Genomic DNA, 18,097 nt, shown 5'->3' with positions numbered 1-18,097 from the left:
AGTGACTCAACGCAGGAGGAAAATAAGGAGAAGAGGGAGTCGTTGTTGTGGAGAAGCAGCTGGTTAGGGGTGTGCAAGGTATCTGAAGATAATAAAGTGTAAAAAAGATTTTAAAAAGGACAAGATGAGGAGTTGCTTTAAAATGACACATCCACCACCTGAGAAAAGCAACACTCACTCTCACAAAGCATGGATTCATATCAGGTAGAGAAAAAATGTTGAAATGTTTGGAAGGACAAAAGTCAGTAGATTCACATAAGTCAGAGTGATGGGAGGGTTGTGTTCAATGATCAGTGGTGCACCTCCCGAAAACGCAGGTCCCTTCTGCTGTGTGACTTTGTCCACATGTATTTTTCTTCATTTTATAATGTATTTGCATGATTTTTTGAGGCTGGACCAAAACAGGAGGAAAAAGTCCATAACTAAGTGAATGCCACAACTTCTGTTTCAAATTAAAAGTGTGTACAGTCCAGCCGTAATAGCCCATTCTCATTCCGACGTCGTCATATACCACCGCTTTGTCAGTGATTTTGGTGTGAGATAAGACGTAGTCACCTTTCATGGCATTAATGTGTAAAGCGGAGAGTCAGAAACCTTTCACATTATTTAAATACACCACCAGTTGGCCAGACAGCACCTGGTACACCCATATGAAACACAGACTGGCGGCATCACTTGATAACGCGACTGAACAGAACCTGTCATGGTGGTATGATACGCCAGTGAGCAGTGTCAGTTTGTTACACGGCCTGACAGAACGCTGCCGGTCCGACAGATGACCCTGATGTTTCTTTTTAAACCTAGTTTAGTTATATGAAATGTATGTACATATCCAAAAATGCTAGACAAGAGTCGAAGTCAAAATACACAAGAATGGTCTAAAAATACCAGGACAACTGCTCACTAAAAACAGTAAAGATGAACTGACAGAAAGAATGACACAGACTAAATGCACAAGAAGGATAGATGAGGGACGGGTGAAACTAATCAAGGCGGAGTAGGTAATCACACAGGTGGGAAACACAGGAGTGCAGACTGAGGTATCATAAATGAGAGACACAGATTTTATATAACAGTTACCAATACAACTTAAGTATTATACACATTTTTAGAAATATTTTGCATTCATTTTACATTGTAGAGGGAGACAGTAGAATAATCTCATCTCCTAGATCATCAATGTTGCAACCAGTCAAAAGTCAGTGGGTAGGGAGAGAGAAATATATATATATTTTCTGTTTTTCTGTCTCACAAAAGCTTGACTGGAAACCACAGCACACTGCTTTGTTGTGTCGGCACGTTTCACAGGTTTTGAATGAAGGAATGACACAGTGGTTGAGCTTTATAAGTGGAGAAACCACTGCCTGAGGATATAGGCAATGTGGCAGAACTGTGCTGACAAGTTGGCAGAGTGCTGACAAACAGAATGCAAAACTAAAGAAAGGGAGTGAACTTAAACTATGTTCTGGTGTAGCAGACCGGGTGGGGTCAGTTAAATAGAGGTGAACTGAATTTGTAGATGTGTATATATATATATATATATACATATATATATATATATATACACGGTCGAATACAGTCAGCTGAAGCTTGGGCTGTATCACTGTATTACAGTGTACCAGGGTATTATAAATTCCGAAGGTATGTTTTCAACTCTGACATAAATACTCACCACCAGAGCTTAGTCTAAGGTTTCTACTGGTGGAACAGGCAGCTGAGCTGACAGACACCACAAAACCTTGTAGTGGAGGGAGAAGTTACAGGACTGTAAACAGTCGACAGCCAGCAACGGCATCTTTTTTTTATGTCTAACTTGGTAAATTAAAGATTTATTTCTACCAAACTGGAGATGATGATTGTTGGAACAGTGGACTTTCTAACTAGACCAGAAGAGATCATTTAACAAAATCTATCACTGCCTTTGTATAATATGCGCTCTCTTAATATAGACATAGACTGAAATCAGCGTGGTCTACCATCATACTCTGCATGAATGTAGGAAAACCACTATACACCACACACAGCACCGAAAAAAAATCTAATCTATATTAAATTGACATATATATTATGATGCTGGTTACCAGGTAAATCTGCTGAACAAGGGCAATTATTACTGGGGCTTATTTCTGAAAGAAAATCTGTCACCAGTTTGGAGTGAAAAAAAACCAAACATCTGAGTGGGGTTAACCCTTGTGTGTGTGTGTGTGTGTGTGTGTGTGTGTGTGTGTGTATGTATATGCCTTTGTGAAGACTGAGTTGTGGACCTTAAGAGTAAGGTTAGACAGAATTGGATAAAAGGATAAAAGTACACAAAATTACACAGAAATGAATGACAACAAAAAACACAGAAATCCAATTCAGAGACGCCACAGATATATCAACAAAGAAGGAAATACAAACCCAATTTAAAAAAGTGGATGTTGAGATTGTACCATGCAAAGTAAAATTCCTATATCAACAACATCCAGAAACACCATCGACTTCTCTCTCCCGAGCTCATCTAAGATGAACTGATACAATGTGGAAAAGTGTGCTGTGGTCTGGGGAGTCCACATTTTAGATTGTTTTTGGAGATTATGGTCCTTGTGTCCTCTGGGCTAAAGGAGGAGCAAAAGGACCATCCAGATTGTCCAGGGCATCATGTGTAACTTGCACAACTGTAAAGGCACCATAAGTACTAGTACATACAGGTTTTGGAGCAAGATATGATGCCATCCAGACGTCTTTCTCAGGGACATCCTCATTTATTTTACATCTACATCTACAACTGTGTGGCTTCACAGTAAAAGAGTATGGGTACTAGACTGGCTTGCCTGCAGTCCAGACCTGTCTCTCATGAAAATATTCGTTTGTAAAATTAAACTGTTATAGACGCTGCAGCTGGTGCAACATTCATATGCTGCACAAATCAAAGAGTCTTATACATTGAAAAACAAAATAAAGCATCACCAAGGCAGCCAACACATTTACAATAACTAGACTGGGTGAGCACCACAGTGCCTGCAGCTCACAAATGCACACATTAAACGAGTATATTAGTTGATGTTCTCGTCTATACAGTGATCTGTAACCCATTACTAGGTACATTTACATGATGTTAGAAACAGCGCAATTATTGTGTTAGTCCGACTAAAACTGGACTTTTCAAATGAATGTAAAACATGTCAGTCCAAACGAAATCATACTAAGTTGAATATCTTAAAGTCGGACTATAATGTGGTTGGGGATGGATGCACTCATTCATATATCTGCCTCAGCCAGACTTGAACTGGCCTAGGCATGTTCCATAGTCCCTGCACTGGGCTTTGACCCACAAGTCAAACTGCATAAATTCATAAAAGAAAGCAGAGAAAAACAAAAGAAGAGGAAGGGAAGACAATAAAACCAATGAATGTACCAAGTGAGGCCTACACTATATGCAAAATATGCAGTGCCAAAACGTTTGTTTTCACCATTGATGGGTATGTGATGTAATTGGTCAACTCAGGAAGGGTCCAAAAGCAATTAGCTAAAACGGGGCATATCGCCACTTACCATGGTGGAGTGGGACATACTTCTGGTAATAAATGTATTTTCCCCTGGATGGAAAAAGGACAGAAGTGGCCTAATCGAGCTATAACAGAAGCTAAACTCAATTGTGCATGTAAACATACTGACTGACTTTGGTGTTGTACTAACATTTTGAGCTGCATTCTGTAAATAATATGTTTTTATACTGCAGGTTTCTGATACCTACTAAAGTATAGCGCCTTGCCTCCCTGTGTATGAACTATGTAAAAATAATACACTTTATTTAAATGATGCAAATTAAGTTTTTCCTGACTTAAAAGCGACAGAGAAGAGAACCTGCTGCCCTCTGCTCTGCACAGCAGCGAGGCTGTATTTTACTGACAGCGTCTCCTCATACAGCTCGTCCATGTTGTTTATCTTTGTACTGTGTTTCAGTGTTTACTGAAGCAGTACAGAGCTGCCTCACTGTGTAATGTCGCTTACACCCAGACACTGCCAGGCTGATTGGATGCAGCCATTTGTCCTGAAACAAGTGGCATCTTACTGCAATTTACATTACATTTGTAAATTACAATTACATTACAATTATACATTTTCATTGAAACTTTGTTGAAAACTTTTTAGTGATATTTGAATAAAAGTGCATTACATTTTTTTTTTCCAAAAATGGCAACATAACCCTTACAATGAAAGTTCAATTTTAATTTTATCATCTGCATAAACAGCCATCGTAAACACATTTTCCTTTCACTTCTAAGATAACAGTTGGTGAGTCATTAATCAAAGGGATTCTTGCTTTCTAATGAGCACATATAAAATGGCAGGAAACTAAAACATTCAGCTCCTTTTATAGAAGACATTCTTTATGCCTTTGTCATACAAAAAATAACTGCAGCAGACACATTGCACATGGACTCTGACATTCTACTTCAAATTGTGTGTGAGAGAGTGTTTATTTTGAGTGTCAGCTATTTTTAGAGCAAATGTCTGCACTTGTCTCAAATTAAGTTTCACTGTTAACCCAATAGGTCAAAGCATAGAGAAAGAGAAAAATCTGGGCTCCTCGTGGGATCAGGCGGAGCTGGGAGTAGAAACCTAATCTGTCATTTTCTGAGCAGACGAGACAAAAACACACTGGTTCACATCCAAAGACTTCTATTACATTTAGGCAACTGTACAACTGGAATTTTTCATGTATCTATCTGTGCCAGCATGTGCGTGTGTTGAAAAAGTCCTCTACAAAGTGGCAATATGCGATGGCTTGAGTGAGTGATGAATGAGAACATATTGGGGCCAGCGAATCTGGAGGTCTTTTAAAGATAGTTCTGGACTCAGCATCTGAAAGGGAGGAGATCTGGGACTACCCAACGGCTTGTGTCAGTCAAAAAGATGGGGGCTTTACAGTGTCTTAGAAAACCTGGCAGCCAGCCAGTTGCTCACGATGGCTGATTTTGTGAGACTCATTTTCTGACAAGTAAACTTTATGTCTCTTTTTTTCAGTAATCAGAAACAATTTATTGGAGTGTTGGCATTGTATCGGTTAGACTAATGTTAGGCTACTTACCTTTACTGTGGAACACTGAGACTGACGAGTCCCCTCTCTTTTTTAGAATAATGCTAATGCCAGTTGGAACAGAGACAATTTGGTAATAATCAGTATGTAGCTTAAATGTAACATGTTCACAGTATGAGCAATAAAGTTATAAAATGGCCAGCCACATCATTGCACACTCACTGTTGAAGTGTGCAGCAGGTCAGTATAAGTAACTCATAAAGTTTAGTTGATGCTGATAATGCTAATGCAAATGGGCTGAAGATTGTGTTTAAGAACCATCTGCAGTAACTCATCCAACATCAAACCTAACAGTTACCCTTATGAAGTGTTCCTCATTAAGACCTTTACTATCTCCACAGCTGTTGTTCCACAGTCTGACCTCTGGCCTGAGCTTTCCTGCAGTGATCAATGATAAGATGGCGACCGGGGGCCTGAGGGGCCGAGATAATTACATGTTCAGCTGCACAAAGAAAACAAATCTCATGCTTCCTGGTTGCTATTAATTAGCCTTAGCTTGGCCACTTGTGTTGCTTATCCAAGATTTTATGGCTGATGTGCACACAGATACAAACACATGCACACTCAACTACACACTGCCCTCTCCCTTCCCATTTGCTCGTTATCTGCCTTACACCACTTCCTGAGTGGAATGTTGAGGAAGGCTTGTCTCGCTCTGGCACGATGTTGACATCCCTGGCACAGTGAGGTGCTGCGTGTGTGTGTTTATGTGTGAAGAAAGATTCCTTTAGAATGAGCTCATCAAAGGATCGGCGTGTTTTGAAATGAGCTACCCAACTGAAGTGTAGTGTGGTGATGCTGATTTACAGCTGTTACTGAGCCACAAATTGGCACTGGTTGAACAACATGTCAATGTGACCTATGAGAGCTATGAGGAGACAATTCAATGTCTTTATATGTTTTGTAGAGATCACTCAACTGGTTCTCATCCAAAGTCGGTACCTACTGATGCTTTATAATGGACTTATGCATCTATCCTTCTACATCTGCTATTTACGTTCCAGGATGCCACTACCATGATGTCAACACAAGCACATGGTGGAATTATGTATGGCACAAGCACCGAACCATCAACAAATGCACAAAATGGAACAGATGGTTTGGATTTAGGTAAAAGAGACACATAATAAGGTGTAAAAACAAAAAAAACCCCATCACATTCAGACAGGAAGCAGACACCAGACTCCCACATGAAAGTCCAGGGTTTGTTGGACCCATCCACCTTCCCTCCTGCCCACCCGCCCCCTAGGCTCCCTGGGGATCTAACCTGATGCTGTCAGAGACATTTCCTACGGACAGGCAGGTTCTGTCCGACCATGTTAGCAAATGACACTGCCCATTTGCATATTACGGTGCCGTCTTGCGGCGTATAATAAATCTTTAAATGGTTCTATCCAGCAATATATCATGCTGATGGGAAAGGTGGCTTTTGAAAGCACTGCAAAAGGGGCAGTATTTGACAACTTTGGATTGAGAATGGGCTGGGTGAGAAAGTGCATCATTAATTGTTTCAACCAACGAAATTATCTGTACTCTATCTGTACCCTGAGTAGTATATAAAGTCTGCTGCAGCTGTAGGTTTTATGTTGGAATATGATTATTAGAGTGAGTTAGTTTGATCTACATTCTGGCAAGAAAGGTAGTGCAAGTAAAGAAGTAGTTTTCAAGATTCTTTACATCATAAATGTGGACTTTTGTACAAAAAAACTCACCTTATTTTGACATTAAGAAATTAAAAGATGGATGAATTATATTAGATAAAATGTTTATGGCAATTAAGGCCAACTTAAGACTTTTTAAAGGCCTAGTAAAAAAACGGAACACTTTTAAGGACATGTGGACAACCTTGTTTTCACATTTCCCCTGCCCCCTATGGCCTGAAATATACTAATACTAACAGCTTCCATTAAAAAAAAAAATTACTTAAACTCCATATGTATTCGTCTAAAAAAACTGTAAAAGAAATGTTCATGACTTATCAAACTTTAATGGAATTTGGCTTATCTTACGAATGCATTTCTAATAGCAAAATAAAAGCATTAGTTTTTGCAAAGATACAATATTTGTGCAAAAAAAAAAAATCTTTTGAAGCAATGTGGTTGTACAATGATGTGGGTGGTTATATTTGGCGCCCCTCCCTACAATGCTGCAGCTTTGGGCGGTGGAGGGTCAGGTGGTCTCATTCACCCATGGGTGGCTGAGACACCCTAATGGCCCTCCATGTTTGTCTTTGTTCAGCCTGTCAGTCTGTGCTGCTTTAACTGTCAATCTGTCCCTGCAGATGTTTTGTTCTTCTGTCATTTTAAGCCTCATTGCTTTTCTATTCACCTAGTCACCCCTCCATTTGTATCCCTCCATCACCCTCTCACACCATTTCTCGCTCACTTGTTTCTTGTCAAACATTCTCTCTTTGTTTCTCCACCTTCTTTTCTCTCCTGATTTTTAAAATACCTCTCTTTCTACACTAACACCAGCACACTGCGGTGGAGCTGCATAGAAGTGTCTATATAAAGCCTCCCTCACCCCTAACACATGCCTCACCCCCTCCTCCCCATCTTCCCACAATCCTCTCTGCCTCTCAGCCCAACCGACCGACACAGAGTTTCCTGGCCTCGGTTCAGGAAATTGCCGCTCCAAAGAAGGAGGAGGAAAAGGAGGAGGAGGAGGATGGAAACTTAGAGACGGCTGCTTTGCCTTGGATACAATAATAAAACACACACAAACACACACTCACACACACATTTAGAGAGTAGAAGAGAGAGAGAGAGAGAGAGAGAGAGAGAGAGAGAGAGAGAGGATGCACACACTGCCTGCCTTTGTAATTAGGTAGAGTGTCTGGATGTCTCTGTTATCAGGACATAGTGTGGGAAAATGAAGACGCTCAAATGAACAAGGAAAGAAAAGGCAACATTTTCTTTACTCTGTCGCCCTAGACTTACTCTCGTCTCTGATTCTTGCACTTCTGCCCTTTTTTAGACATGAATTCTGTTAACACTACTGGCTTCAACTACCTGGTAAAGTAATTGGTTTTTGACATTACAACATAGGCCTCCTCTACGTAAATGTTCGGCAACAGCTCTACTCAAACTGACTGGATATTTGCAGATATAGATCTACAATGCTGGTGCAGTATTTGGCATGTGGTGACTGAGAGGGAGCGGTAGCACTGTTGAAGAACAGCCAAATGAGAAAAGTAAAAATATCAAGAAATAGAAATGCTGTCAGTTCCTTCACAGACTGGGTCTATGCCATCACATTTACGTGTAAATATACATGACTAAAAGGGGCTTCCTGTTGCCCTCGCTTCCATCCCCTCTTTCTGTTTTCTTTCAGTAACCTTTTTTTTTTTGTCTTTCTCATGTCTCTGTCTTCTATTCTCTCACCTGCCTGTTGCATCACTTTACTCCCTTGTTTCTCTTTATTAACAGTCTGTCTGTCTCTGCTCTCCTCCCATCTCTCCCTAACCTTTCTTTCTCGTGATCCTGTGGTCCTCGGCAATGAAAGAAGAATTAAGTTTTTTCCTCTCTGGTGTTCCTCAGTTTTGGTGACTCAGTCTTGCCTTTGAATAACAGAGTTCCCTTCTTCCTTTCTGCATAACCAGCCAATTCTGTATGCGTTTTCCTAGTGTTTGCACACGCTAACTCCAGATCCGTTCAACAGAGAAACACAAAGAGCAGTGCCTGGTAGAGGCATTACTTTGTGCAGAATATAGTTTTCTCCAATGTATGAAAAATCTATAGTGTTTCTCAGGAGCTTTCTCTTTGGTTGCCATTTTATGAAATAATACTAATTCCTGTCAATGCTCATCTCTAAAATAATGATGTAGTCTCACAAGCTTATCTAAACTCTACATCATTAAAATGTAGTCACTTAAATGAATCAGTTTTGAAGGATAATCAGGAAGGTAAAATGAAAATGCATCACATCAGCCTTATGGGTTTACACTTTTGAAACTTAAGCAAATTGGCTTGATTCTTTCAAAAACATGGGAAGAAGACAATGAGCAATGGTAGAAGAAATGATGCAACAATTGGTAAGAGATTAGTAAAAGGCACAAAAGAATTACCTGAAAAGTAGTTTTAAAAAAGAAAACTTAAAAAGAAAAACAATGGCAATGAAATGGAAAAGGTGTTTAAAATATCACAATAATACTGTAGCATAATTTAGAATATCTAATTATGATAATTATATTAACAGTTTTCCTTAGCTATTTTTTCTTTTTCTCCCTAGATATTTTTCTTTTTTCTTTTAAATGCTTATTCCAAATGTACTAATTTCTTGCAATTCCTGGAACATGTCTTACCAAGTTGCTCCCTGGTTACTGGAAGTGTCCTTCAGGCACCCAGCGGCAGCCATCTTCAGTTCTGCCTCCCCATCTCTCGCCTCTATCATGCCAACTGGGCTTCTTCACTCGCCATGCCAGGAAATCACAAGGCCGTGGTCCACACTTGGCTTCTAAAGAGTCTAACACACATACGGACACAAGGACAATCAGTGTGAAGCGAGTCTCTATTATGAGCATGCATGCATACACACATTTTCTACGTTATACAAACAAAACTAAAGCCAGAAACACACAAATATGTTTACTCATACACAAACAAAAAGTTTGCTAATCCATGCAGAAAATAAAGCATAATCACTCATTGAGCAACTTGCATAGCCTAACCGTACACACACACACACACACACACACACACACACACACACACACACACACACACACACACACACACATTCACATATTGACACAATCAGTGTGAAACCACAATGCAGAAAGCCAGAATACTCTGCAGATGACGTACATCCTGCCTGCCACAAATACCCCTCTGAGCTCCTTTTCTGTCATCACTGGTGTCTCCCCTTTTTCCTCGAGTTGTAACTTGTTGGCAGCAGGTTGCTATGACAACACTATGTTGCCTGGACAACAGTGGTAAGAAGGTTACATAACTGAGGAGTGAGTGGCTATCCCTGCTCTCTTGCTGGTTCTGTGGGTTTGGATACTGTACTGGGCTCTGGGACAACATGGCTGACTCACGCCAGACGGGACGACTTCTGATCCAAAATAAGACATCAGAGGAAAAAAGGTTTCCACTGAGAGAGTAAATGACATGCTTTTTATAGTTAACAGGCCCAAATAGTATTTTTTCTAACAGAGAATGATTCCAAAATAAGAAATATGTTTGATGGAAAAATGATTTGACAGTGATGAGACCGCAGACACTTCCAGAGGTTCAGGATTTTCTTCAAATTATGATGAATTCCGTGGGTGAAAAATTAATACCCTGAAAATGACGGTTATTTCTACAAGTTGGTAAATTATTTAAACTTGATTTTTTGCATGATTGGCTACAAGTGTGCATCTATCTTTGTTCACAACAGGTGTGGCTACAATACAGCAACCCTCCCACAAGCCATTTGATAACCTATGTGCTCCTTAAATTACATCGTTACCAGCAGCATTTCAATGTGACGCCGTTTAGTGACATATCATGCAGACGCATCAGGTTCTGTCCAACCACATTCTCAACTGACGCCGACCGCCCATGTATCATGCAGCCATGGTAGGTGCTGTCCGGCCGTCCGTTACACCCGAGTGGTTCTATCGAGCCCCATTCTCAGCTGGCGCTGTCCAGTGGTGTAACATGGGGATGTGAAATGTGGCTTTTGGCGCTGGGATCTTACACCGAAAGCACAGCAAAAGTCATGGTATTTAATGGCTTTGAAATGATAATGGGCTGGGCTTTAGCTTTTTATTTTTATCCACAACTAAAACTGCATCAAACACACGAAGCCATCACAGAGAAATTCAACTGCACTACATTTTAAATTGTGAGGTTAACCTCAAAATTGGGCCAAATGACTAGTAAGTAACACTGGAGGACATCTGTTCTGCACTGTTTTCTCTGCTTTACTGCCACAGAAAGACGACAGTGTCCTCACAGCACTGAGTGAGGAACACCTTTATGCTTTTATTGGCCAGATACTAATAAAAAGTTGGTTATTTTTTGTCCCTATTCACAATTTTCATAATTAGACCAACATGTGTTGTTATACAAGTAATCAGTCATGTCCTTTGTAGGACACTGAAGGAAATAATTCAGCAGGCTTGCACATCAGAAACTCAACAGGAAAAAGGCAAGAGGCATGAAAGAGTCAATGTCCTCTGCCACATGTGAGGGAATTCCGTAGGATGTAAGAGAGTTTGTCAAGAGCCTGACAGGGAAACCCTATCATCCCACGAAATTCTTTCCAAAGCCTCTCACCACACACACAAACACACACACACACACACACACGCAGGCAGGCAGGCAGGCATACACATTCTGATACACACACACACACACACACACACACACACGCAGGCAGGCAGGCAGGCAGGCAGGCAGGCATACACATTCTGACACAAACACACACACAGTGAAATGTACAAACACATGCATTCAGGAGGCCTCACACACACGTACTGTCTCACATACTCACACACATACACGTATACACAATCACATGCTTGACACTTAAGCAGGGAAAACCCATGGAAAAAAGACTGGACAGAGGCAGCCGATTAGCTAATGGGAACGTCATGATCCCCACATATCTGAGGACACCCCTTTGGCCACGTGGTGCAGTCCAGATGGGCGAGTGAGCTGCGTGGCGGAGTAAGATGTGTGTGACTGGACACGTATTGGTCTGGACCAGGGATTTCCTCAGCCTGTTAGTGAAAAGCTGCTCTGCTAATGGGGCTTCAGATGATGTGTGTAAATCTCTCCATGAGCCCGGTCATGCAGGCACACGCCCTCATCCTCTGGCTCACAGTGTCCCATGTCAGAGTATTGTATGCAGTCTGGTAGCAGTGAGGATATGACGGCATGTTTTGGAGTCCTGGATGTGAAAACAACACCCCAGAGAGTGCTCTCTTGTTACCCAAATAGGCCTCAGCTGGCTGCTTCCGTGTATTGTCACCACAGGGGGGGAAGAGGAGGGGAGAGAGGTGCAGTGGAGAGGCTTGGCAAGGACTCCCCCAATGGATTCTCTTCAACAACTTAATCGGGAGGGAAAATATTGAAACATGGTGGGGGAAATGATCCCAGAGGGTGTAAACTACACTGTGTGCTTTTTCCTTTGAGCTGACAGGGGAAGCTGTGTCACAGATTCCTAAGGAAAGGTTGGATGTAATTGGAAAGGCATCCCCTGTGCCTGAAAACACTCACTGCAGAACATCCTGCATCTTCATGGCATAGCTCAGGGATACTCACACACGCTTACTTTGCTCGGGGTCCACTTTTGCAAAATGACTGCACAAATCGCAGCAGTACTCTGGCACTTCATGTAAAAGTACAACAGCAATTGAATCAAATTATCTTTATTCTAAAATGGTTGGGGGCCCACTTGGCATGCTCAGGGGTCAGATCTGGTCCGGAGGAATAACATTTATGAGGACAATGGTGCACAATTTTTGATTCTTTCCTGGAACACATTAACAGAAATGCACTTGGTTGCCAACATGGAAAGTGACAGAAATATTGGCTTAAAAGAAGGAAAAAATAGATCTTGAGAGGGAAAGTCAAGGGATGTCAATAGTTAACCCTAAAATTATTAAGAATATTTTTAAGCAGTTATGCATGTCATTCTATGGATTAATTTTGCTATTCTTCAGTTTACTGCACTGCTCACCAAACGGGGCAGGTGGAAACTACCAGTTTCTTATGGCACCACTCATTCTGCGCATTGTACTGATGTCCTGACCCAAAAGATGGCTGTGGAAACATTGTGTCCATCAATTTTGAGCCGCAAATCCCCTTTAGCGTCGCTACTGTTAGCTCTGTTAGTGTCATTAGCAGTGTCAGCATGGCTTTTGGTGCTCTAGGTATCCATCCATCAGCATCATGACAACACAAGCACATTGGTTGAGCTATTTGTCAGTAGTTTAGTTGTGTTTTAGACATAAGTAATGTTTTGATTATTCTAGATCTTTATATTAAACAGCCGCAACAGTGGGATTACGTGGTAAGAGATGGTTGACACAGGAGGTCGATCTGCAAAAAAGATTTTTCGCCATTGTTTCCACCCTAAAATAATTTTGTCTGCAACCTGTCTGCAGCGTTGCCCCTTTTCAGATCTCGGCAATGAAGTTTATTAGTGTAATGTTTTTTACAGCTACAATTTCCAACTGGAAACTTATCAATCAAACTCAAAACAACAGTATTGCAGCGGGTAGATGGCAGGCGAATAAATATTAAAGTGGAATGACTATCAAAAAGGATGTAGCTATATGAGAGCCTATGGTAAGCAGTGAATTTTCTGTGGATAAACAAAGGCAAAAAACAAAAATTTGGCACTTTGTGACATGGCAGCATCAGATGTGGGCATACCCATATGTGGTCTACGTCCTCTCTCTCTCTCTTTCTCTTGTTAGTGGGTTAGCTGGCTTCAGGCCCGCATCGGTCTTGGTTTCTAATTAATTCACTTACTGGATTAATCCTTTTCTGCTTGTGATCATGGTTCGGCCTTCTGTCCCCAGTTGACCTGCTCATTCACCAAATGTGCCGCCACAGCTTATGATCAAACTTCTGGAGGTAATTTGGGGGTTTCCATTGCTGGATAATGTCTGCTTTTTCTTTTGCATAAGTGCAGGGTATAGGAAATTACAAGCATTGCCTTTCTGCTACCATAAGTTGAACCATAAGTTATGATGTGTTCTGGTCCGGACCAGGATATATGGAATCATTACTCACAATTATGGCAAAACAGCGTCTGTCAATAATTTAGTCAGGGCTTCTTGCACTACTGCTGGAACAAGAGCTTATTTTGGAACTTTATTAGTCGAGGAACAGATCGACAATTGGCACAGTGACAGTGAGCCTCTGCACTGGGAGGAGAGCAGAGACAGACAGACTGTTAATAAAGCAAAACAGGGGAGTAAAGTAATGCAACAGGCAGGTGAGAGACCCTCTGCACTGGTTGTTTTGGCTAATCTCTATAAACAGATATCTGTGTGTATGAAAAAAGCAAATATATAGCTAAATCATTGTCAGATAGTTGATATGTTCTGAGATTGCATTTTGGCCAATACACTCCCCCTCTCCACATGAGTGTTTTTACCTGCCATGCAAACAAAAAACTATGCTGCACATAGTTAAAGCAGAAAGCAATTAAATTTAAAATCAAGCCACATAACCCAAATTAAAAACTATATATAAAACTAAAGATAACATTAAGGACTATAGAAAAAATTAATTCAGTAAAACAAAAACTTCCATGTCAGTATATCCATCCTGGGCCTTATCTGTGTTATGCGTCTGTTGTACGTACGTTATGTAAGAAGTCTCCTGTAGGCTTGTGTGTGGATGTGAAGCTGCTGTCAGACTGTATAAACTTTCCATGTTAGATGAGCTAACGTATCAGACACGAACCCTGTGTGATGGAATGCAGAGATTGCCCACGACTGACGGAAGTGTAAACAACTAAAACAATAGCCTGGAGATAATATCATGAAAGACATGTTTGGCTTCAGTCTGCTGGGTTCATCTGGAAACGTCGCTGTGGTGGGTGTGGCACACTCAGTCATACACACACAATAGGTGTAAAGCATATAGACACATTTAGGATACATAAACAGGCACAAAGACTCACTATTCACCACCTTTGCGCATTCACACACAAACACAGACTGAGAGTGTTTACAGTCTGAGCACCACAGTCACAAGCATGCACGGCCTCAGCAACCGCAGGAAGAGCTACGAGCGCTAATTCCTTCCACGGCTCCATGGTGCTGCACATTGTGAGCAGTTACGATTTATTACAGCAAGAGGGGCCAAGTGTATTCTCCAAAAGCCACACAGAAACAGTGAGGCCCCTGTTCATGTGTCCTATTAAAAGAGAAATTGTAGGAGCTTTACAGTTAAGCGAATAACGATCACACACACACATACATTTTGGGAAAAACACAGGGTGAGGGATTATTTTCTGTTAAAGTTCCTCTGGTATCCTTGTTAAATGCCAAATGTGTTTTATTGTTTAGCATGGTTAACATTATGAATACTATTTATCATTTTAAAATTTTTTAGAAAGAAACATTTTAAAAAAGAGCCTGTAGATACATCCATAGTTTGCTGTAGGATGATGTATAATCTATTTTCCCCGATGAAATGAGAAAACCCTTCAAGACTCAGATATATCACCAGAATCGTTACTGATGGCATTTATACATCTAACAGACATATCACTATGGTAAATATAGTATTATCACAATTACATTTACCATTTATCTGATGGAAACAGATAAATGGGGGGATTGCCCACAAATACATTGGAAGATTTGTTTTGTTGCTTGCACAGCCATTTTAATGAAGAATTCGCATAACACTTGGTTTGGACAGTGCCTGTGAAAATCCTTTGTTTGGCAGGCCATGAAGCCCCAACACTTCTCCCTACAGGGCTCCCCTGAAACCCACAATGTATTTCATTCACAGTATATTCATACCAAAAGTACCAGAGCGATCTGCTCAGTAGTCCACACTGTCAAACAACAGCTGCATCTTTTCATCACCACAGCTGTACACCGCCTGATAGTGATATGTTAGTATGTTCCTAATCCACCCAGACCATCCCTGAGCTAGGAAGGTAACATACAGTACCACCTGGAGACAGGGGCAGGAGGGAAAAGACAACCCAATGGTAGGGTGGGGGCATGAAATCACATGGTACTGAGGATATTCTGTATGTTTATGGATTACGTTTGGTTTTAAATCCATTAATACATCTGGGGGAATACCTCTAATATAAAAAAAAGTCAGGGGGAATACAAAGGAATTTTCCTGTGACCTATGCCTTGAACTAATTCCTCACACTCCAAAACATTATCTCTGACTCACCAATTTTCAGGTGAATGTGTGTATTGTACGATCAGAGGAAGAAAAAAAAAACAGATTTTTCCAAACAATATCTCCTGGGGACGGAGCAGTAATTTGACGAGCATACTGCAAAAGGTTGGAAATTCTACAATGACTGCATTGGTCTGTATTTGTGCTTGTGTGTGCGCACATGTTTGACTACTATAGGTGTGCATATGTGATTTTCATGCTCCTGGGGCTGTGCTTTCATGCCTCAGTGGCTTTAATTGAGTCCAATCATGGAAGGAGAGCCCCACTTTGACATGAATTAGTCCATGACATTGTGGAAAGTGTGTTGGTTGGCTCAATAGACGTCTGTTTTCAGGGACACCAGGGGTTGTAACAGGCCTCAGAGTGCTGTCGATCCGTCTAGACGGCTGGTTGGGAAACACATGACCCAGTCAGTGCAGGAGTCTGCCAGGGTCGCCTTTACACCGATCTGGGCTCTAGATCAACATGTGAAGCAATTTGTCAAATTGAGTGAGATCTATTTAGAAAGAGGAAACATTTTTTGCCAAGTGCTTAAGCACTCAAGGACATACATACAAAAGGAGTGCAAACACAGTCTTAAGGGAAATTATGTTGTTTTTTTTACAATTTGGATATATTTGTGTGGTTCTGGGCTCTATTTTTATATCATTTCAAATGATACAACTATCCTTTACCTTACTTTTTGAAGTCCCCCTCCACTCAAAAATGTGTTTTTTCAACACATTCTCTTCCCAAGTCATCACATATTGCCACATTGAAGAGGACTTCTGCGTGTATGTATTACGTTCTAGGTATTCTTCTGCATCTGCTATTGAAATTCCTGGATAATGCTGACGTGATGAACAAATGAACATGCTGGGATTACACTGTTACAGTGCTCTCTATAGCCCCAGCTCCTCTCACTTGCTTCCACTTCTCAATGTAATTCTGTTCAAAAGGGCATGATTGTCACAGAAAACCAGCACATGCTCATATCAAGTCGTCAGATATTGCCACTTTGCAGTGGACTTATGGGTCTACATATTACTTTCTAGGTATCACTCTGCATCTGCTGTTGATGTTCCAGGATGCCCCTACCAATATTGAGATTTCAACAAAAGCACATGGTGGTAAGATGTTGAACATGGTTATGTTTATAGGCAACACAAGCACATGGCAACCAAGGCTGGGACGTCAACAAAAGGGACGCATTAAAGTTCAGAGTTTGTTGGATCCTTCCACTGCCCCCTCCTACCCACCCTTGCTCCTTATACTAGGCCCATACTGTCGGTGTTTCAACCTGATGCATTCCAGTGGCGTATCATGCGAATGCAACATGTTCCATCCAGGCATGTTCTTAGCTGGTGCAAAGTATTATGCAGACACAAAAGTTGGCTTTTGGCATTGAGATCTTACACTGAAAGCATTGCAAAAGCAGCAGTACTTGATGACTTTGGAATGAGAGCGAGCTGGTTTTTCCTCTGGTTACATCCTCTTAAATGTCTGACTTTGACCATACTGTGCAATGTTTTTCAAGAGAGAGGTGTTTTTACATTCCTCTACCGAAGGGAGGGGTGTCTGTGAACTTCCCTTAAATCTGAGATTCAAATGTACCCCAGGTAAGAAAAAGAAAAGAAAGGTACATCACTAATACAAAAGCCAGTCACTGTCACAGGAAACACCACTGACAGGGGAACAGGCTTCAACACAGCACAACACAGACCTGAAACCTCCAGCACAGATTGCACTAGTCAGTACAGAGATCAGAGTTTGAATTATCAGTGAAAGTTATGACAGCAAACATGGTAGAGTTGGAAGTTTTAGGATATAAACCAGGAAATGTCTGGCTGTCCAGCCATCCAGCGGCATATCATAACACCACAAACAGTTCTGTCTGGCGTCATTCTCAGCTGATGCCTCCCAGCAGATACCGTACAGTTGTGAAAGGTGCCTTATGGCATCGGGATTTTACGCTAAAATCCCTGCAAAAGCGGCAGATTTTTGGGACTTTGGAATAAAAATGGACTGGTTGTGCAGTTGGATATTCCAACAGTTCCTGAATAAACCTCATTAGTAATATTTTATCATAACTGATTGAATTTTCCTTTCATTTCTGTCTTCAAGAATAAATTAATAGAGTTATGTAATAATG

The sequence above is a fragment of the Plectropomus leopardus genome, chromosome 11, assembly GCF_008729295.1.
Source record: "Plectropomus leopardus isolate mb chromosome 11, YSFRI_Pleo_2.0, whole genome shotgun sequence".
Lineage (NCBI taxonomy): Eukaryota > Metazoa > Chordata > Actinopteri > Perciformes > Serranidae > Plectropomus > Plectropomus leopardus.
Note: the sequence above shows the minus strand (reverse complement) of the source record.